A 24338-nucleotide genomic window follows, 5' to 3' on the forward strand; every position below is an offset into this window, starting at 1 on the left:
TAACGAGATATTATGTCGAAATAACGACTTATGTCAAAATAACGAGATATTATGTCGATATAACGACATAATTATTATTATTTTTTTTCACCTTGCGGTTCAGGGCTTCCATACCTAAGCACCACCATAACAAAAATAGCAATGTACTGTGAGATATTTACAATATTTACAAATCATTACTTTTACAAACAATTAATTGCAACAGCATTTATTTTGACACTAAATTTATGTGTGGATGTCAATTATGAAACTTTGCGTGGGTCTGTGCGGGACTGTTTTTTCCATCCCTCTCCCACTAGGTTCTATTCTGCACCCGCCTGCTCACGTTTAAAATTCACTCTGTGTTCACCCGCTGTATGCTTAGAATTTGATTTTCTTCCCGACCCGACAACTTTTACGTTGACTTCGCTCTAACGTTTTACTCGAGCTTGCTCTAGCTCTAAAGACTCTTCTGTAACTTTTTCTAACTCTGTTCTCGCTCATGTGCAGTACTGATGGAATGGTCCACTAATCCATGATAAGGGGGCGCCAGATTTGTGTTGTTGTATCAATTACCTTAAAACTTTAAAAATAATATCCTGAATATACAACAAATGATAGAAAATGTGAGGATCACAAATAGAGTTTGATAGAGTTTAATAGAGATAGAGATAGAGTTAGAGTTTGTGAGGATCAGTGGTGTTTATGTATAGTGTACATATGGACAAAAGACGCTCCAAGCACAGACACGAACACCACACATAAACTCTTTGGCATGATTATACTTTTAAATATCTATAAGTAATTGTCAAATAAAGAAGATTGTTTGTGCACATCTCTGCTTGTCCTTTCCATTTGTTTGGAAAACCTGTAGTTGTGAATTGACAACAAATTATACATCCTAGGCCACCTACACCCTGTCCAAGCCTCCGCTCACACATTATAAACAACTATGATAATGATATATCACAAATATAGCTATTGTTGCTAGAAATAAAAATATTATATAATAATATTATAGGGTAATAAAGTTAATTAATTACTTTTAAAATTAAGGAGATTGTCTTCTAATTTTTTTTTGAACAAACTAAAATAATAGATAATTTAATGGATGAAGTCAAAAATAGTATATTACATTTAAAATATATTTGATAAAATAACCTTCTGAACATGCTCAGAGAATAAATAAAGTGCAGTTAGTGTAGCTGATGCTGAACTCCCTTTGGAAACCTAAAAACCCATCATCTATTTGTTCTCTTGGGTCACAAGTTCACCCCCATGCTACTGTGCCTTGTTGTCTGTTCTTTATCACATTTGAGTTTCCCTTTTTGTTCAGCTTCTAACACAACCAGCCATGTGGCTTACCGTTCTGCCCATGATAATATACCCTCGCTATTGTACAGGCAACAATCCAGGCCTGGAAGTGAGCACACCTTTTATCACTGCAATAGCTACAACGGCATTTACTCTAAACCTTGAGAGAGCTGCCATCAGGAGGTGTTGAGTGACATGTGAGGTTGCTGTCATGTTTTGCAGAATTATTGTAATGTAAGGCTAAGAATGCCTGCACAGGCTTGCTCTGGCATCCTGTGGGAGAATAATTGCTCTAGGGGCTGTGATAAAGTGAAGAGAAAGGATGAACCCTTTTCTGTATGTGAGAAAGGATGTCATAGAGGAGGCCTTGAGGAATGTTAAGGCAGAATGATTGCATTATGAATATGAATGTTTAAAAAAAAGGTGGTGATGCTGATGCTTGAATGTACAGGGAGAGAGATAGATTTTGACATTTCTTAATGGGAGATTTGCATTACAAATCACTTATTACTTTTAAAGAAAGGTTTTTGGCTCATCTGCCACCATGCATCTACACAGAACAGCAAACAAAATTGCTATATATATATATATATATATACAGTATGTATATATATATATATATATATATATATATATATATATATATATATATATATATATATATATATATATATATCTTTGGTAGCATGTATTTGTACACTGTATATGTTATAACTTTAAGGGGTCATGAATTGAGAAATAAAATTTTCCCTAATATTTTGACAAAGTATAAGAGTTGTACTATAAAAACTTCCTCATTAGTCCAAAAACTTTTTTGTTATTTTTTTCTTAACCAAGCTGCCAAAATGTTTTGTATTTCGTCCTTTTTTATTACAAAATAGAGATGAATACATCAGCACTGCCTGTACACACAGATCAATGCCTAATTTATCATCATCTCCTCTTTGGTCCACCCACTGGCACAGGAGAAAAAGGACAGATAATTAAAAATTATCACTGGGCTAAAAATAAAATTTCCTTCCAAAGGATCCTAATGTTAGGAAAGTGGTTGCTTTTTTACAACTATGTAAAATTTCTCAGGAGAGCATTATTTATTTGTTCAGTATATTTCCCTGTGGAACACTTGTCACAATTCAACACAGAGTTTGCAATTTTATTACAGAAGGATTTTTACTTGACAATAATGCTGCAACATGTACATGTTCATTCTACTGCCTAATCTGTGATCAGTGATTTTTGATATGTAAAGACTCATGTGCAGTCAGACATTTTTTTCCCCACAAAATCATTTATTGCTTTTTGTGTTAACAATTCAAGCCAGTGACAAAACGCAAATGGTCAGCTTGCCTTTAGCAAATGAGTTGTAACGTCCTACGGTTGCCTTTGTAACCCCACACTCTTAGAAGAAAAGGTTCTATATAGAACCTTAAAAGGTTATATCAGGCGCTACGTATTTGGAACCCCTAAAAGGTTCTATATAGAACCCTTTTTAAGGGTTCAATCAAAAGAACCCTTTAGGGTTCTTTGTAACCAGGAAAAAGGTTCTATATGGAACCTTTTAGGGGTTCATTCATTATCATTTGTTTTGTCCTTTCTGGATTAAATATTTCATATTATTGACAAACATCAAGACCCTAAAATGTAAAAATGTAATTCACATAAAAAAGTCACCCATGAATACTGAAAAAAAGCACACCCAAAGTGCATAGAACTAGTAATTTATTTATATTAACAAAAATAATTACTATTACTGAAAGAACGCTACTGTAATTTCAAGTATTCAAGGCTTTAAATGTACAAATCAACATTAAAACATCAACCATTTAAAAAATATCTCATAAATAATGAAAATAGTTTCACCTACATCTACATATTACAAAATAAGTCCATAAAATGTACAAAATTACATTAATCTATCACTAATAAATAATACAAATATACAGATTCATCTAAATCCCCATCAGTGTTAGAACAACATCAAGTCACTCAAAACTACAAATCCATATTAATATAACTCACAATGGAAATATACAGATATAGAAGTACTTCACATCTACAAATTCATATTAATATCACTCATAAAGAATGTGAATACATAGATTAAAATTCAGATCAGCATTTCAGAACATCTAGTACTTCAAATCTACAAATTTACATTAATATCACTCATAAAGATGTAAATTTTGTAAATAAAAATCATAAAAATTATTATTAAAATCATAAATAATGTAAATTTACAAATTTACATTTGCACTATTCATGACATATCAAAGTATTATGATAATTGATTATACATTTTGAGCACTGGGACAGACAGTTTTTTGTTTGGCTGCTGGAGAGTTTAAACAGGTAGTGCTCAACAAAATTCATTGTGTGAGTGATGTGCTTGGGGTATTCCACACTGAATACGAAATAAGTAGCAAAGAGGCACTCCATTGCCTCCATCACTGGTTGATGGTTTGGAGCCATTTGCAGACATCATCTGTAATCTTGAAAAGGAAAACAGAAAGTTACTATTAATTTCACATCATGTACATGTCACTACTTTATTGACCTCTTAGTCTACCATGAAAAAAAGTAAAGTTGTATTCTGTAAATGTAAATATTAAACTATCCCTTTAAGCTGTGTGTGCTTTAGAAACAGCCGAACCCTGGCCTGCTTCCAGTTCCTTAGACACCACTTGACTTGAACATAAAATAATCATTCATAAAGTTTGAAAAGGTTGAAGTGAATCACAATAGTGTTCACATTGGGCTGTTTACAATTATCTAGCATCATAAAAGCATTCTGAGCCGAAGTGCGAGTACATTTAACCACTAGCTGCAGGGGCGGTTCTAGGATTTCACCTTTAGGGGGGTCGATCAGTAAACAAGAGAGAATGATAAACTTTACTGAAGAAGCAGCACTGGCCTGATCATTCAGATAGCTGATTATAGTTTTAGGGGGGCTGAGACTAAAAATATGGGGGTTGAAGCCCACCTAAAAAGGGTCTAGAACCGCCCCTAAGCTGAACGCACAAGCGCTCTGTTCTGTAGGGCTGTTCTTCATGACCATTTGAGTGTGCGGTCAAAAACTAGCTTAGAGCACTATCTGCAGTTAAAAACTAACTTAAGCTTAGGATCAGAAAACACAAAATGTAACAGTTTGCAACAAGCACAACACAACTTACCGATGTAAGGCAACTTGTGACACTGTCGCGGTTCAGGCTCTTTCGTGTTTTAGTGTAAATCCGCTGTAGAAACATTGACAACTTCATTACTAATGGGTTTAAAGCTTATAACAAGTAAATTACTTAAAAAAAATCGATGTATTTTTCTGACTTACCACAACAATATTTCCGTCAGACCGTCAATTTAAATCAGCAGACGGGGATCAGTCTCTTCTCGACCGTTGGAATTCAAAAACGTGACGTGCACTGCACTGCACTCGTGAGACAGCGCTGCGTGAATATGCTCGCGCAAATGCAAACAAATTGTTTACTTTGTAAAATTAATGAAAATAATGAGTTTATTACTTCTTTTTGTTTATGTTTGCTGTTCAACAGATAAAAAATTTAAATCCATAATGCAAAATTGTTTAGTTGTGGTACAATAATTTAACATAAATGACAAAGAATGAAATGAAAGAGCAGCAAACAAGGCTAAGACAAGACAAAAGCCTATTCAGCTATAAATGGCTTAGAATGAGCCCTTATGTATGTTTTCCTTATGTATTTCTTGTTATGATGATAATGATGATGATGATGATGATGATGATGATGACGATAAGGTCAATATAGGGGTGTGCGATATAGCTAAATCGTCTGCGATAATATCATATTTTTTGTTTTAACGATGTGCACTTTAACATTATCAAGTATATTTCAAAAACTAAACAAATCGTGCCTACAGAGTGCACGCATCTAGGCTAATGTAAAGTTACATGATGAAGTCTAGCTATACTAGTGCGCGTGTGCATTTTGAGTGCGTTCTTTCACTGCATTATTCAGTGTATTCAAATGCATTTATGAATGCATGTGAATGATCACAAAATTCAAGATATGGGGGTTAGAAAATGTATATATTTATATCATTTTATGTAGTTAATCAATATCACACGAAGAGTGCCATTTCAGTTTTTCTCCTCCAAAAATCAGCATGATTAAAATGTGATATTAAGTTACTACAACAGTTTAATAAACAATTTAATTACAACTACAAAATGTTGCAGAATAATGTAATATATGAATGCATAGCCTAAAGAACCTTTGTGCCAAAAGGGTTCTTTCTTGTCATTATAGAACCTTTTTAGCATAAAAGGTTCTTTGGAGTTGAGTAAAGAACCCTATGGTTCTATATAGAACCCCAATGAACCCTTTTTTCTAAGAGTGCAGTACCCTGAGAAGGAAACAAGAGGCTGCGTCAGGGTTACATACGTAATCTTAAGACATTCTCTTTCAAGTGAACTCGACACTGCATCAGATGCTGACACTATTGGAACACTATTGAATACGTTATCACCTCGGCTCCTCCGACTACCCCTTGCCGAGACGTTGTCTGGGGCTCTCCTCAAGCTTCAAAGACAGCACAGGAGAGAGGGGGTGAGTGGGTTAATCCTCTTTTCATTTCATAATTAATGGTATATAGTACGTTATAATAAAAATGCATCATACATTTACAATACTTTAGTACAAAACTGCACAAATTCTCCAGACCAACATAAACATGCAGATAGGGTGTGAAGTACAAAGACTTTATCCCAGTCATCTTTGAATAGTCTTTGTGCCAAAAACGGGTGGAATTGGTTTGGCCTTAAGAGACCCTTACACAATAGCATCGTTGCTCAATCGTTGCTTCTTCCAGCTACTTTACCTTCAAGTTAAAGGAACACTCCACCCATTTGCATTAAGCTTTGCAATGTTAGAAACCCAGTCATACCATTGAATGGTCATGCAACAAGTGATCGGTTGATGTGCGTTTTACCATTGCTAAGAAAATACCCGCTCCTCCGTGAGAGATAGCCCACGAGACCGGTGCGTCTCACAGGCGCCGCTCATCAGTAATCACGCAACCGCTTTTGTGTTCTACAGTCGCCATTCATCATGTTTACTGTGGCGAGCAGGACGAGGCTATGGCCGCGGGAGAAAGACGCAAGGCCAGTGGCGTGATCAGTTGATGTGCGTTTTACCATTGCTAAGAAAATACCCGCTCCTCCGTGAGAGATACGAGACCAGTGCGTCTCACAGGTGTCGCTCATCAGTAATCACGCCACCGGCCTCGCGTCGTTCTCCCGCGGCCCTAGTCTCGTCCTGCTCGCCACAGTAAACATGATGAATGGCGACTGTAGAACGCAAAAGCCGAATCCCGGACATTTTGTGCGATGCGATCTCAAAAACCCGGGCAGACTCACGGAGACTAGTTAGCTTTATTGTTTACAACTGCTCTCTAACCGGTAGGCGTGGCTTGGGAGTGGCCTCGTAGAGCAGCGAAGCAAGTGCATTCTGGGAGTTGTTGTCTTTCATCCACATGAGCCAAAAATACATTTTCTGGCTTTTCTCAGTCTAGAATCAGTCTCAGTCTATTCAAAAATAATTTCACATTTCTTCTACATAAATGACCCAATTTAAATACACATTCATCTTTCCAGAGGTGGAGTATCCCTTTAACTTCATTGTGTTCGACGTGGACCATCCAGAAGAACCCAATGAACGCTTCAGCGCACTCCTAACAAAATCATCAAGAATCTCCATACTCTATTGCATCTTGACTTGTTCAGCAACCAAAGTCAATACAAGTATCTGTTTTACAGCCTGTAGATGCGTCTAACGCCGCCTTCACACTGGCAGTTGAAATCAGCTCCGATACGGCAGCGAAACGACCGGAAGTCATTCATTTCCTATGGAGATTCGCAGACCGCATGCGAATGGGTCCGAAGCGGGTGCGAACGAGTGCGGTGCGAAAAAAATCGTGTCCGTTGGCCATCCGGATGCGTTCAAAAAATTGAACTCTTGCGAAAGGCTACGGACGGTTCCTATCCGACAATTACAGCGGAAGTTAGCGTTGCTATGGTACTGATAAACAAACCTGAATTCTTAACTTTTAATAAAATAAATAATGATTTTATAACGATAAGTTGTCATGTCATTTTTTTATTTTCATGATTTTCTAACGTTATTAGGGCAGTTAATACAGTTAAAAGCCCTATATACTACTATATCACATTTAGCCGACCTGACACGTCAACGTCCTGGGGAACTTTCCTCCACGCAGCAGCCTGTCTCTAACCCCCTCAACAGAGAGATCATACAGAATTGTACATTCTGACACTGACAAAATCAACCGTTAATCTCTCCGCCATTTTTGTTCTACTCGCTTCCGACGCTTTTCACCGTTGTGTACGACGTCCGCTGGGGGCGTATTGCGTATTACGGAGCTGATTTCAACTGCCAGTGTGAAGGCGGCGTAAGTTGAGCCCCTTTTAAGGTGACCCTCATTCTTTGATGTTTCTCATAAGCAGTGGTTAACTGATTGTTATCTTGTCATTCTCTTCTATTATCCCTCTCTTTCTTTACTTTCTTTGTTCTGTATATATTTGCTTAGTTTAGTTGTATGTAGCCTACCCGTAGTTTCATTTATTAAACCATTATATCCACGATTTATATTTTGATTTTGCTACATGCTATTACCGTGCTAGTACTGTACACATTAGGAAAAAGTTATTGTTTCTTGGCCAGGAAGATAATTTATTTTCTGGAATTGATAACTTATTATGCTGTCTGTTCAGTGGACGAACTGATGAAATAATTGTAATATTAATTCTGCTACAGTCAATTCTGAAACTAATCCAACTATTTATAATTAATTATAATTTGTTGTAATTAATTATACATATTTCCCTTTTGAGCTAATTTGCTACATAAGTCCACAGTACTATTCCAGCATTAATAAGCCAAACCATGTGACAGATGTCTTGCAACAACTCGACACATCATCACACCAGCCCTCTAACCCCCCAGCCTGAGCCAATACTTATCTGTGAAGCTTTTAGGGACCGATATACTGAAGAAAAACGAGGCAAGGCAAATTCTTCAGCTTTTTATATATACCCAGCCTTAATATGCTGGAGAGGGTGACAGATAAGAATGGATCGCTAACCATAATACAGTCCACCTCTGCTCTGCCAAAAGGCCCTGCTCTGACCTTCAACTAGCCTGGGATCGGGCACAAACCCACAAGGGACTATAGCCCTGCTTTAATCCCCAATCTGATGAACTGGGGAGGGTGACAAATGAGAGAGTGGGCCGCTTCCTTGGTCCACCTCAACTCTCATCTGCCAAGCTTTACATTGAAAATGACTATACTAGAATAAGCGGGCCAGAGCGCGTTAAGGGTTTTCTGTTAGAACGGTATCGTTTTAGCGGCCCCTAAGTTAATAATTAATGATCTTTGCAACAAAAGTGAATCAATCAAAACTAACTTTAACTGGACAATTATTCTAGAGCTGCTGTAAAGCCAAAACAATATCTGTTACTTTAATTTCCTAGTGTCACTGTACAGCTGCTTTGAAACAATCTATATTGTTAAAAGCGCTGTATAAATGAAGGTGACTTGACTTATGTCATAAGTGAACAGTTGAAAAATAAACCGGATGTTTGTCATTTTTTTCCGGTCGGTGCAGTCTGTCTTAAAGTGACAGCACACACCTAATATTCCTACTGTTGTCTGTGTCATTAATGTTAATAAAACAGCAAATTGGCATCACTGCAGTCAGGCTTATTTTAAGACAGAAATTAAACCAATGTTCAGTGATGTATAACATTTGAAAACCCTAGGGACAGGCAGAAATTTAACAGCATGAGAATAATTAGAACACCTAGGTATGGCCACAATGAAGATGAGCCAGGAAGTGTTGACAAACTGTATCCATGATCCATGAACATTTTAGCACATTCAAATATATTTAAGTATATCTTTAGATAGACCTCAGCACTAGTTCTGGATAAGTAAAGTGCATTAAGTGCAAAATTAGTTGTTCCAGTTTAGCTGACTTTAAGTAGGCTATACCAATAAAGTATATCAAAAATACAGTTTCAGGGTATTTATATAAAGTACATACATATGTAAATGTATTTGTAGTATACTTAGCATCAAATTAATGTATTTAAAATACATTTTGGTATATTTATTTTTGTAAGTGCTTATTACTATAGCAACAGTGTTTGTCCAAAAAACTACTCTATAACACGTAAGAAATATACAGTATGTAAGATACATGGACTGAACCAACACCACAATGTAGATCCTTATAATATATTGAGTCCAAGATGAAAGAGCATCATGCTTCATGGATGGATCATGGATGTTTCCACATCAATTAGGAGGAAAAGTGAAGGGTTCTCCCTAGTTCTTATTTGAGTTTTATTCAATGATTGACATTATAAATGTTTATTTCCCTTGTGGCACACAATCAGAGGCAATTAAACTAATGTTAAAATGTTAGAATGAATGTTGCAGTGTTGTTGTGTCTAATATTTGTGAATAAATGTTTTAAGTTACTTAATCTCATGTTATTATATTATCTTTGTAATTGGAGAAACCAAGATACATATAGTTTAAAACATTTAGATACATTTTGCATCAGTGCATCAGTAAAACTCAAGCAAACAGTATTTTGGCACAAAATGTGTAACTTAGTAGAAGCTCAACAAATCAGGCAGATGCGAATGGACAGGCTACGTGTTTATGACATGCCCTCATCCTTGAAAACCATAAACAAAACTATGCACGGCAAAATAAATATAAATTATTTGTTTATAAGGATATTTGCACTTACTGTACATCTGTATGATACAAATACATTTGATAATGTTGGATTGCCATGTCCAGAGAAGAATCTAGGTCCAGAAGCAAAACCAATTAGGCTACAGCTCTGACAGATCAACAGATGCAGAATCTCCATAACTGCTGTCTGTTACTGATGTAAGAGGGGGACACGATTCCAAAGGTGCTTTTTCTTCAAGCATGATTCAGTGAAGCTCAATTAAAATCCTGTGACATGTTTATTCCTTGTCATTGCATGTTTCTTTGAACTCAGTTCTTCAAAGACATTTATAGATATAGGTATTTATAGAGAATTTTAAGGCATGCTGATTTAACTATTGGGCTATATGTTTTGTGCCATCAATTGAGGCAAAACATTGAAGCAGCATCAATTCTGTCAAGCTGTGAGTTAAAGTCATAAGTCCGACTAAATAGCACACAGGATGTGATTATGCTTCACTTTAAGGATTTGGACTCAGCTAAGCAGTTATGCATTAGGCCATCATGTCATTCATTTCTCAGTTCAGGTGGCACTCAAATTACCATTATCTGGGACTCATCACAATCGTATCTACCTGCAATCATTCAAGCGGGAGCTTGTCAAAATGATGCTATTCTTTCAACACCTGCTCTATCAGAATTTACATTTTTCAAGTATCCAACTTGAAATTACATGCCAGTCAATGCCCAAGTATATTGAGGAAATGGAAAGGACCTCAAGTGTTTAGTCTGAGGGAGAAAAAACATGATTAATATGTCAAATCAAGTTTTTATCCAATCTAAACCTTTCCATGCCCAGAGACACAAGATATATTGGACACAATCTACAGGATGTAATGCTCAAGTAAACTAAGAATAAAGAGGTTTTGAAAGCTGGCTTTATTGCGTACCTGCGAAGGCTTGGCTTTAGCTCCCGGCAGATTGTTTTCAAGACGTTTGACAAAAATCAATAAATGAAAATGAGATTTTATGGATTGCGCAATTCTGAATTGCTTATGCATAACATTCAAAAGCATTAAGGTAAGGTGGAACTTCAGATATATTTAGTTTGGACAATGTTTTTTATGACATAGATTCAGCATAGCTCAGAATATCACAAACACATTCCTCTGTGAGCTGAAAGTAGGACTGCTCTGTTAATGCCCATAGTTGTTTTTTTGTTTTTTTTGTAATATAATACAAATATTATAATACATTCGCAATTTAGCATCTTCAATATACTGGCATTATGTTGAGAAAGTTTGGTGTGAATCGTATGCCTTTGGAGCAATAGTTAAAAATTCAGAGCTTGATTAAAAAAATCTACATTCAAACAAAAAGGTCAGATCTAATGACTGTAAATTAGAAAGTTGTCCAGTTCGATGAGAACAATATACGTACCGAGTTTGGTGACTGTAGGTAAAACTACCCCCCTCCTCCACGCCCATTTCAAAGGCTTTGCCCATGTCTACTGGCTGACATCTCTGATGTCATTGTTTAGTTCTGGTTGTACAGCCCGTGCAGCAGGGCAACTGGGTGACTGAGACGGCATAGTTGCAGGACAAAACACAGCTGTTCCGTTCCAGTTAGAACATCAAACAGGTTCTCCCCACTCAGTGACACACCCACTGAGAATGCTGTTGAAAGTGCCCTAGTGATTGGCAATTCTATTACATGGAACATGAAGACAGCAGCCACCATAGTAGCATGTTTGCTGGGAGCCAGAGCGCCTGACATCAAAGCAAATTAAAAGTGCTGGCTAATGCTAATCGTAAATTTTCTAAAATAATTATTCACGTCGACACTAATGATGTCCGACTTTGCCAGTCAGAGATCACTAAAATCAACATTAAAGAGGTGTGTGAACTTGCAAGTACTATATCAGATGTCAAATCGGTATTTGTCAACAGTACACCATTGTCGGTAACGATATAAAAAATGTTTGATATAGTGCTCGATATTTTATATATATAATTTCCTAATACATATAACTGAGAGTTTTGCATTAATTAATGCATTGACTTTGCAGATTCATGCTAAATGCTGCTTTTAGCTCTGCAATTCCTTTTAGAGAATCCCTTCACTTTGTTGCCGAGGAAATAACCCAGGGGATTCCTTTACATTAAGTGTCTGACCTTTAAGATACTGCTAGTGTTAACAATAATTTAAACAAAATGGTGAACAACACAGTCAATAGGGCTACATAAAGGGCAGTGTGAAACCGATGGGTTATACTTGCAGGAGGTAAAGACTTCAACTCAGAGGGTAGCATCCCCTCCCACTGCTTACAGCACACACCTTTCCATGTGCAAAGTTTCCCAAAATTAATGAATGGAAGTCTTGGATTTCCACTCATTCAGAATATTAAGGTGTTTTTCAACACCCTGTAGTAATGCAATTTCATAATTGTATTATGAGTTATAATTATTATTAACTAATAATTGGTTATTTTCAGGTTATCCATGGGTTATGGAAATATTCCATTAAATGTACATTTAAAATGCAGAAAATAATAATAATAAAAAAAGAATGATCAAGCACTCAGTGGTAGGCTACCTACATTTTTTCCAATAAAATGCTCTCTAAAACAGGAAGCCTCTAACTTAACAATATAAGGTAAATTAAAGTGATTTGATCTTACGATATTTCATGGGATCTTAAACTGTCAGATGCCTCAACTTATAATGTCCTTAGTACAAATACAGAGATATTTTTTAAACTCGTTACAACTTCCCCTTGATTACACATTGAAGGAATGATGACTTGCATAACTCCCATGTCTACAAATTAGTTATATTTGCTAAGATTTAATTTCCTGAAGATTAGGATAGAGGTGGGAGATATACCATGGATAGTCATGCTAATGAATAGAATGCCATTGAAAGCACTTATCTCATCTAATAATAAAGAAAAGCCAATTTTGTTAAAGCAATATAGAGTTAACTCATCTCGGACAATAATCCTGCTTTGTCACTTTGAAATATTCTCATAGTTTCATCTCAGTCACAGACTATATTTACCTTTCTTCTATCTACCTTCATGTTTTACAGTTCATTGTTCTCAGTAATTGTGTGATTGCATGATAAAAGAGCTGCGAGTGTTGCGTGGGAAAGTAAGATATTACCTTGCTGTAATCCAATCTATGCCATAGTGTCCTAAATTACAGTGTCTAGTCTCACTATTGACATGCCACATGCGCTGCAAATTTTCACTTTGACACGCTGGAGTATTTGGCTCTTTGACAAGGTCACTCTTAACAGAACTGTCACATGGCTTTTGGCTGCAAAAATATGCAGAATTTGTTTACGAACCACTAGGCTGCATCACCTTAGTTGTTAAACATCTGGGCTGGTAACCAAAAAGTAACAGGTTCAAAAAGGATTGTCTTTGAAAGTAACCCTTGTGCAAATGCTATGATGCTGTATTCCAATCCAAATCAGATGTGGGTAATTCCTACTTGATATTTCAATATGCCTAGAGCACTTAAAAGATGACATTTAAGTAAACTTGAAAATGGTTCTGTTAGGTTTGCAGATGTCCAACTGGCAAAAAAGAAGTGAAGGATAAACGACAGCAGTGCTAGTATTCTGCTGGTGTAGTTATCAACAGAGAGGATCATTTACTTAGTTTCAGACAATGTAAACAGTTTAATATCAGTCAATATAGCAATTTTGCTATTTTTCATTTGCTCAAAATGAACATGATATCAGAATTGACTATTTACATTTTAATGCAAGTTCCTGATAACAGCCACTTTTCATGATTTAATCAATTCCCATTGGATACAATTCTCACTCACTCTTTTCTTCCTCATATCTTGTTTCCCTTAGAAGCATACCTTATTAAAGTCTGCATGAAATCAAAATTAATCCATGTTTAAATCATTAGTGATTTAAAGGGAATAAAGAAAATAAAATAAAATTTACATTTATTTGTATAGCGCTTGTGCTTTTCATAATACATATTGTTTCAAAGCAGCTTTACAGAAAATGCATGTGTCTACATTACAATTTAGAGTGATCTGTTATCAAAGGCAGACCAGTTTAAAAATGTAACTTTTAAAACTTAAAATATGGTGTGCAGCATCATAGAGATTCTTGCATACTCGGAAAACGCTGATGATGTGTGATGTCTGTCCAAGCAGGGTGCGCGTAGGTTGTCCACCCGATTGCATTCGGACCACATGCCATGATTGGACGAACATCATATGGTCCTGAGATTTATATATATATGCCTACTGGATTCCGCTCGTGAAATTTCACAGAGCAACGGTAAATGTGATCAAACCTTTAGAAGCATTCTCATATTAAAGACAAACAGTGGTGTGTAATGGAATGCAGCAGAGTAGCGGCAAGAATATGAAATATTGGGGGAGACAATTTGGCCATTTCAAATAGTGTCTATAGTGCTTACAGCCTTGGCGAGGAGGTGACTAAAATGAAGACACACCCCTTATTTTTTCCTCATTCAATATTTCAATGGAAATATATTATGATAGTGAAGCAACTTCCGGTTCACACAGACTTTAAAGACATAAAATAAATTGCAAAACTAAATTTTTTGAAAATCTACTGGACAACTAATTTGGTAGGTTGTCTGAATGATTAATTTTTCTGCAGGATGCCTTGTATAATTAGACTGGTTTTGATTCGATTGGATGTGATTCTTAAGGCTGCATTCATTTATATTTAAATGTAAAATGTGTGTCTATATACACACACAGTATAACTTCAAGGTGTATACTTTTCCAAGTATTACTAAAGGTATAGTTTACAAAAAAAACAACAACAACAAACAAATTGGTTACCAGCAGCTACTAATAGTTGACTACTTCCTTATTATAACATCAGATTTAGTAAATAGTCCTAAATTGCCAGGTCTAACAGATCCTAACATTCTGCAGTTCCACAGTGTTTGCGTACGTATATTAACACGCAAACAGACACGCTCTCAAACATGACGTCCAACATGCATATTTGTTGTGCATATATATTTACACATAGCATGCTGATTTGACCATGTGGGTCTATTAACCAGTTAGCACTTTTACATCATTCAATATTATGAAATAATTCTCCACACCATTACAAAGCACCTATTCAGCCAAAGTGGCATTGCACTTCTAAGCAGCAGAGTGAAGCCCATCAGGGTGTACCACTTTAATGGACTGAATCAATATTATGCTGGATCACATGCTATTCAGTGTTTGGTAAGATGGGTTTGCTGCTATTTCATATTGATTGAATGGAGCGTAGCCATAGGTTCTTTCACTAGCTCAGCTGTGTTTGTAAGAGTTTGAGTCTATGACACTGCTGCATATGAACAATCCCTGTGACCAATGAAGCATCATACAGCTACAATTGCCCAGTGTCTTTTCCTCTAATTCGTTAATTCATCAACTTGTCACCTTCATTATTTTCACATTTCGGTGAGGTTGGCATAATCATTTATGAAAAATAAGGTGCACAGGTTTGGAAAGAACGAGGTGAGTTCAATCCATAGGGCACACTGCTAATCTTTACACCTTCATCTTAATTTTCCCCTCCATCTCCCACACATGCTTGTCATTCCCTGCATCATACTGTATTGTATGTTTTTATACAGTTTTATGCAGGGGGCTTAACTATGGAAGCTTGTTTCCGCCACAGAATAAACATTTTTAAAAGATATTTGTCACTTTTTATCTCACAATTGACCTATGGCTAAGCCACGCCCCCTCCACTCACTCGGACAAACAGTCAACATTCGGTAACAGGCGCTGTGGCAGCTGTCACAGTTGGAGACATTTCACAGGAGGCAATTGATGATTTTTGGAGACAGAAAGATTATATATCATCTCAAAGTCACCAAAAGGGCCTTAACTATGCATTGGAGGGTTATATTAATCATTTTATTTTGAGAAGGTCGATGAAATGCTTCAGCTCCAGACAAAGATTTAACGTTACAGGTCAGTGTGTAAACATTATAGTTTGGTGCTATTTCGCTTCAAACGCTCGCTTTATACGCGCGAATTTGACGCTCTATTCGCGTTTGGTGTGAACGCAGCATAATGAACAGGCTGCGATGTCAAGATTGCAGTGCTGGAATGTGTGTGTGTGTGTGTGTGTGTGTGTGTGTCAGAGAGAGAGGCGCGGGCGCGATCGCGATCGAACAGTGGAAACATAAAAACATACTCCATTTTGTTCATACAGGACATCATTAAAACTGCAAAGTGTTTAGCCTACTTATATTATAGCCTACAATGTGCTTTTGTCAAACTGTACTCTTGTCAAACTGCAACGCAGCTAGAAGCTAGGCTAACGTTAACGTTACTTTAGAGATGTTAAAGATAACGTTCAAATACGTTGTTGACTTACCTTAGAACAGATGTAGACATCCTTGTTTAATTTATCCACGTTTAGTTGGTGTTGTGGTCTAAGTTACTGCATAAATTAATCCAGAGCAGACACTTCTCGGTTGAGATGTGGTTTGGGAAAGGGTAAAAAATACACACCGTCGCACAGCCTCTCAGGATACCTAGTGTTGGAGTTGAATGTACCCCATGCACACCGTTTGACCATTTTAAACTTAAAATGACAAGAAAAAACAGATAAAAACGAATGAAAACTGACTAACTGCAATGCATTTCAATGGACGTGGAAGCAGAGAATGTCCGAGTGTATTGAGTTAGCTATGCGCACTGTGATTGGCTCATCGCGTTTGGGGGCGTGGCTTAGCCATAGGTCAATTGCAAGATATAAACTTGCAATTGCGAGAAACAAAGTCAGAATTGCGAATTATTTTTCTCAGAATTAAAAGTTTATATCTCGCAATTCTGACTTTATTATAACTTGCAATTGCATGCTGTAAAGTCAGAATTGTGAGATATAAACTTGCAATTCTGACTTTATAGCCCGCAATTCTGACTTTATTTCTCGCAATTGCAAGTTTATATCCCGTAATTCTGACTTTTTTTTCTTGAAATTGCGAGTTTATATGTTGCAATTTATAACTCGCAATTGCGTCTTTAAATAAAAAAATTCTGAGATAAAAAGTCAGAATTGCGAGATAAAAAGTCGCAATTACCTTATTTATTATTTTATTTTATCTGTTGGCGGCACCAAACTACGACTTTGGACACTGTTAAAATCCTCACATAGTTTCCATTGAATTATATAAAAAAATAAAAATAATATAATGATAATAATTATAATATATATATATATATACAGTCGTGCTCAGAATTAATCATACCCCTGGTAAATATGATCAAAAATGGCTGTAAAAAATAAATCTGCATCGTTTATCCTTTTGATCTTTCATTCAAAAAATTGACAAAATCCTAACCTTTCATTTAAGTAAAATAATTGAAAGTGGGGGGGGAAATCACATTATAAAATAAATGTTTTTCTCCAAAACACGTTGGCCACAATTATTCATACCCCTAGAATTTTTATACCCTCCACTTTCAATTCTTTTGGAAGGTTAGATTTTTGCCAATTTTTTGAATGAAAGATCAAAAGGATAAACAATGCAGATTTATTTTTTACAGCCATTTTTGATCATATTTACCAGGGGCATGATTAATTCTGAGCACGACTATATATATATATATATATACATATACATATACAGTGAGGAAAATAAGTATTTGAACACCCTGCTATTTTGCAAGTTCTCCCATTTAGAAATCATGGAGGGGTCTGAAATTGTCATCGTAGGTGCATGTCCACTGTGAGAGACATAATCTAAAAAAAAAAAATCCAGAAATCACAATGTATGATTTTTAAACTATTTATTTGTATGATACAGCTGCAAATAAGTATTTGAACACCTGAGAAAATCAATGTTAATATTTGGTACAGTAGCCTTTGTTTGCAATTACAGAGGTCAAACGTTTCCTGTAGTTTTTCACCAGGTTTGCACACTCTGCAGGAGGGATTTTGGCCCACTCCTCCACACAGATCTTCTCTAGATCAGTCAGGTTTCTGGGCTGTCGCTGAGAAACACGGAGTTTGAGCTCCCTCCAAAGATTCTCTATTGGGTTTAGGTCTGGAGACTGGCTAGGCCACGCCAGAACCTTGATATGCTTCTTACAGAGCCACTCCTTGGTTATCCTGGCTGTGTGCTTCGGGTCATTGTCATGTTGGAAGACCCAGCCTCAACCCATCTTCAATGCTCTAACTGAGGGAAGGAGGTTGTTCCCCAAAATCTCGCAATACATGGCCCCGGTCATCCTCTCCTTAATACAGTGCAGTCGCCCTGTCCCATGTGCAGAAAAACACCCCCAAAGCATGATGCTACCACCCCCATGCTTCACAGTAGGGATGGTGTTCTTGGGATGGTACTCATCATTCTTCTTCCTCCAAACACGTTTAGTGGAATTATGACCAAAAAGTTCTATTTTGGTCTCATCTGACCACATGACTTTCTCCCATGACTCCTCTGGATCATCCAAATGGTCATTGGCAAACTTAAGACGGGCCTTGACATGTGCTGGTTTAAGCAGGGGAACCTTCCGTGCCATGCATGATTTCAAACCATGACGTCTTAGTGTATTACCAACAGTAACCTTGGAAACGGTGGTCCCAGCTCTTTTCAGGTCATTGACCAGCTCCTCCCGTGTAGTTCTGGGCTGATTTCTCACCTTTCTTAGGATCATTGAGACCCCACGAGGTGAGATCTTGCATGGAGCCCCAGTCCGAGGGAGATTGACAGTCATGTTTAGCTTCTTCCATTTTCTAATGATTGCTCCAACAGTGGACCTTTTTTCACCAAGCTGCTTGGCAATTTCCCCGTAGCCCTTTCCAGCCTTGTGGAGGTGTTCAATTTTGTCTCTAGTGTCTTTGGACAGCTCTTTGGTCTTGGCCATGTTAGTAGTTGGATTCTTACTGATTGTATGGGGTGGACAGGTGTCTTTATGCAGCTAACGACCTCAAACAGGTGCATCTAATTTAGGATAATAAATGGAGTGTAGGTGGACATTTTAAAGGCAGACTAACAGGTCTTTGAGGGTCAGAATTCTAGCTGATAGACAGGTGTTCAAATACTTATTTGCAGCTGTATCATACAAATAAATAGTTAAAAAATCATATATTGTGATTTCTGGATTTTTTTTTTTTAGATTATGTCTCTCACAGTGGACATGCACCTACGATGACAATTTCAGACCCCTCCATGATTTCCAAGTGGGAGAACTTATTTTCCTCACTATATATATATATATATATATATATATATATATATATATATATATATATATATATATAGTGAGGAAAATAAGTGAATTCAGTACACTGAATTCAGTACGCTGACTTTTGTGAGGCCATTCATTTTGGTTATTTTTGGAAATTACAATTAAATAAACACTGTTTTATAAGAGAAAGCACAGATAATTTTGTTTCTATTTCTATATTAATTACATTTTTATTGTACCTGTGTTTTTATTTTACCATGTGTACAGAAAATTTGCATAATATACTTGGTACCATCTACTACAGAAATAGTTAACAGCTAGTATTGTATGTTGCTTTGTAGGGTGCTGTCAAAATCTGTCATCACTGGAGCAAATGTGGACCAAAATGGCAGGTGGTTTTAAATCTGCTGTTATTGAAGGTAGTTGCTTGTTAAAAAAAAAAAAAAAAAAAAAAAAAAAAAGGGAAATTAACACAATTATCCTGCCTTGTAAAATTGTGATTGCTCTTGATGTTGCCAAACTCAGAAAGTCTTGGTGAGTCAGTTAATGAAGGAGACAGGCAAATCAGGTGTACCCCAATCGTCTTTGGCTTATTCATCTAATTAGGCTCTTTGTTAATACTGAATTTGTTTAATTTGCATTAATTGTTTCAATCAGAGTTTGGAGAGAGATTTAGGCTCATGAGGATTCTGAAACCATTTGCTGGACTACTTTGACACAACATTGATTGGTTTTAGAACAAAAATAAGTGTGTAGGTGCTGCATAGACCTTCAACACTCTGAAGAAGCAAAGTGGCATTGAAAGGGCTAACATTTCCTGGACTTCACTTTATTTTGGGGACAAAATAACCCTAAAATGAGCTATCTCTGGAGAGATAATCATACTCTTTTCGCACTGAGAGGTGAGAAATATGTCTGTCCTAAATGGCCTTTACACATTGACTTTTCACATACAGAAGCAAAGAGGGCTTATTTCCTATGACACTGTAGCCCAGTCTGAGAAGAAGTCTGAAAGAAACCTGGCTGGTATCTTTCACCAGCTGTGTGCTAACCATTATAACTCAGAAATGGACGTTTCTATTTTTTCTGTGATTTGCATTGATTAGTCATAAAGTGCTGTCCCTTTTTAAAGTGTAATCTGTGTCAGTTTCTGTTTTTGGGTGGGTTTGATACATGTTTCAGTTCAGTCTCCCGTGTTTCAGGTTGTTTCTATGGTGTTTCATTTATTTCATTATGATTTGCAGCTGATGTTAATTTTGTCGATTAGTTTGCCTGTGTTTTTATAGCCTTGGTTTTGATTTAGTCTTGGTCTGTTCTTCTCATGATTAAATTGGTTTATTCTGAGTTTGTTACATTAGGCGTTTTGGAAAATAAACAAACTGTTGTGTTTAAATCCTCCTTTTGCAGGGAGAACAGTCCCTCAAGAGACACACACAAGCCTTCCTGGATTTATACCACCTTGTCCATTATGACAATGATAGCCTGTTTGTGATATCCTCTGGGATGTTTATGGAGAATGTCGACTGGTTGCTGCTCCAGAATGGAAACTCCTGAACCATCTGTGAGAGAGGAGTTGTTCAGTGTGCCATCCACAACCACTGTCCCAGCCAGAGATGGGCACTCGAGTTAGAGACTCGGACTCGAGTCACATTTTAACCTTTTGAGCGGTACGGTCTCATATATGGGATTCTTATTTTTGTGCCCCTGAGAGTACGGTCCCACGTATGGGATTTAGAATGAACAGTGATGTGACACAACTGCCAGATTCAAACTGTGCTTTTGAGCGTTGGCTGGCGCTGAGCCAGAGACGGATGTGTTTATTATGTGTTTCAAACACATCATTTTTTATTTAGTTTTCAGACATTTAAATACACTTAATCACTAGTAAAACAGTACATTTGGAGTTTGTAAAATACACACTGATGTCTATGGAAGCAGCAATAACAATCTATTAAAATATAATTTGCCGACGTGTGTTATTCATATCAGATACACATAGTGCAAGTACTAAAAAGTTTACTGTATTTCTTCTCCCAGTTCATCGGCCACTTTCTTGCATGTATTTCGGGAGAAACTGATGCATTTTCATGCTGTAAATCCAACTGACAGGACTCTCTGAACTATGAACTATGGAACTATAACAAACAAACATGGCGGCGCCCATCTCATGTTGTAGATCAAGATCAAGATTATTTATAAAGGTTTTTAAACAACAAAACACACTCACTCACACGTATTTGAGAATCGGAATATCTGACAGTTGTTGCATGGCAAGCAAGTTTGTGAATATTTTGAATAAGAAAAGGAAAAACAATATAGTCTGCCTTTTACGCGTTGACCAAGAAGGCTGTTTCTGACATGTCTGTCTGTCCTGTATTAGCCAAGACAGCAGTTTTGTGAACCCCTACCTGCACTGCCCAGTTCTACAGTCCTGTCTGCACTGCTTCACATCAGCCCTTCGTCTCCTCTTACACTGTCAGTCCAGTACATTGTGGATCCGCCTTGGGCTGATAGTTCACCAGCTCAGCCCTGGAGTGTTGACTCTATTGCTCCTCGCCACCTCAGCTCCACCTGGGACCGTCATCCCTACGGCTCCACCTGGTCTTGAACATTTTGTGATCTTTTGTCTTTTGTGATCTCTGAATTTGGTCTGAGATGACAAAAGTGTGGCAAAAATCACATACCGTTTGCACTGGCTATACCTGTTTTGCACTCTCAGTAGTCAAAATCATGCCGGGTAAGTAGGGTGACCAGATTTCTGATGCATCCACTATAGGCAATATCATGAAATTTTATTTCATGATAATTCGGGATTGCGCGCTGTCTGTAAAAGTGGTTCTGGTGTGCGTCATTTTGTGATGGTAATTTTGTTCTCCAAAATATACTATGATCAAATTGGCTACCTTTGATTAGGCTATTCTCGTGTGACATAAGACTACAACTGCGTCCGAAATTGCTTACTCTTATGAGTATGACCTATTTTGAATAAGTAATTACTTAACAACTTCTTAAAAAATATGTTCTATATAGTATGAATGTGTGTAGTATGAATGTAATCCGGACATACTACATTCGCCATGTCATTATTATGTGATCTACCACCTTCAGTTGGGTTGCTTCACTTCCATTCAGAAATCCTCTCCCGTGGCCTCATGGGATAGTAAAGTGTCCATCGTATGCACACTTTAGAATCTCGCCAGAAGAAGTAGGTCATCCAGTTACTTTTTGCCCACTTTTTTATGAGTACTATGAATTCAGACATGCTTATTTTGTCACATACTGTTTTTCGCCAACTATATAGTAGGGAAGTAAGCAATTTCGGATGCAGCCTACTACTCGCTTTTATGATCACCTAGCAAAGAAAATTTAGGAAAGAAGAAATACGGGACAAAACATGATTTTTTTTCCAAATAAATCTGGACACTAAAAATAGAACTGAAATATGGGACTGTCCCAGGAAAACGGGATGTCTGGTCACCCTACTGGTAAGATTTTCTTTTGCGTTTAAATTGTTACACAAAGTGTGCGTGTGCTTGTATGAAGCGGCTTTCTCTTCTGTGCAAATTGCCTCTCCAGTTTTTGCCTTGAGGTTGTTGCTTCACTCCCCCACATAATCTATTTGGTTTGATGCAGTGGCGGTCTCAGGTTAGATTTGAGGAGGTGGAATAATATATGCCCTCATTTTTAGTCCATGCTTTATTGACACATGTTGGCAGAACCTTGCTGGCTAGACACATTTTTTTTCTGTCCTTGATTGACAGGGGCCTACTATATGCTAAAAGTATCCTTAGCATGATAGCTGACACTACCTTTTGAAATTGTCTAATGCTCAGATGTCACGTCCACGGACTGCCCGCTGCCTGTCCACTGACTGTCTGTGTAAATTGATGGGCAAGGTATGCTTGAGCATTCTGTCCTTTTTTGGGTCGCATCTTGTGATATCACGTCCTGCTTTTGGTTCGTTTAGATGTCTTTGGTCCGTGTTGCATTCATATTTCAGTTGAACCGCACCAGAGTTCGTTTGGAAGTGGATAGAGACCCCCCCTTTTCAGGGGTCTCACTCCACTTGTTTGGTGCACACCAGGGTTCGGATGGTAGCGTTTACACTTAATCAAATGAACCACACTAACAGAGCAATCGCATCAGAGTTGATTTTAACCAAACCTGCCAAGTGTGAACACACCCTTAAAGATATTGAGGTTCTTGGTAAAAAGTGCACTAGATAATTATGTAAAATAATCAGTAGTGTTAGCTAATTTAAAAATGTGCATCAAGCTACAAGCTAGTAATTTAAAGTAGTTAACTAATTTATGGTGAAAGCATACAACTTGAACAGATACAGTATATTTACAATAAATACAACTAAAACTATTTAATATATGTTAAGCCATTGTATTAACTATTTTGCTATAAAAGAGACCTAAAATACCACAGATGGATTGCTCAGTTGCTTGCAGTAAAGCTGCATGTGAAATATCATGTGATACTGGAAAAAGTATTGTTGAAAAAAGTAGATTGTAACTTACTGGAAAAGTTATGCAGCTTGACCAGAATATACGGAAAATAAGTCCAGAATAAGCAATTTCTTTCCAATAGATAAAACTCTGGATAAGTGAGACTAGATGTGAGCATGAAACCATCTTTAAGATAAAACTATTCATGACAGTGCTTCTTTTGGCTTGTTGTCAACATTGTATCTGGCCTGTCATACAGTATAATCTTGTATAGAATGCTTTATGATGGTATCGTACTATGAAATATTCAGTGGCATGACACAACAAATATTTGGAAAATATGGCTGGATAGAAAAAAAGGTCTATTATAGAAAGTGTGTAACAAAAACGAATGTTGAGTAAAGCCTGAAGGACAGTGTCTCTTAATCTCATGCTCACCTGTTTACTGACCACAGCCTTATCTCACAGCCCTAGTGTGCACTGCATCGCAAGTGCTATGCTGTACCGGATGAGCCGCTGGGGAATTGTTTTGCATCAGAAAAAAAAACGTATATGCAGAGTTGGTTATATAATGCAAACATTAAAATGTATTCGTTTACAAATCAACTGCTATGATAAAAGTCTTTTGAGGTCATTAA

General features: G+C 37.0%; 1 protein-coding gene and 1 long non-coding RNA gene across 2 annotated transcripts in view; one reads left to right on the top strand and one right to left on the bottom strand.

The window, feature by feature from the left end:
• LOC311069532 (CUB and sushi domain-containing protein 1) overlaps positions 1 to 24338 on the top strand; it is a 684283-nt gene that overhangs the window by 249216 nt on the left and 410729 nt on the right. The window lies entirely within an intron of this gene.
• On the bottom strand, positions 3629 to 4722 carry LOC311069535. Its single transcript, XR_014603530.1, has 3 exons — positions 4619 to 4722; positions 4464 to 4526; positions 3629 to 3782 (listed from the first exon to the last, which is right to left on the bottom strand). It is a non-coding gene; the product is annotated as an uncharacterized lncRNA (long non-coding RNA).

Source organism: Abramis brama (genome assembly GCF_963993115.1).
Source record: "Abramis brama genome assembly, chromosome: 19".
NCBI classification, from domain to species: Eukaryota; Metazoa; Chordata; class Actinopteri; order Cypriniformes; family Leuciscidae; genus Abramis; species Abramis brama.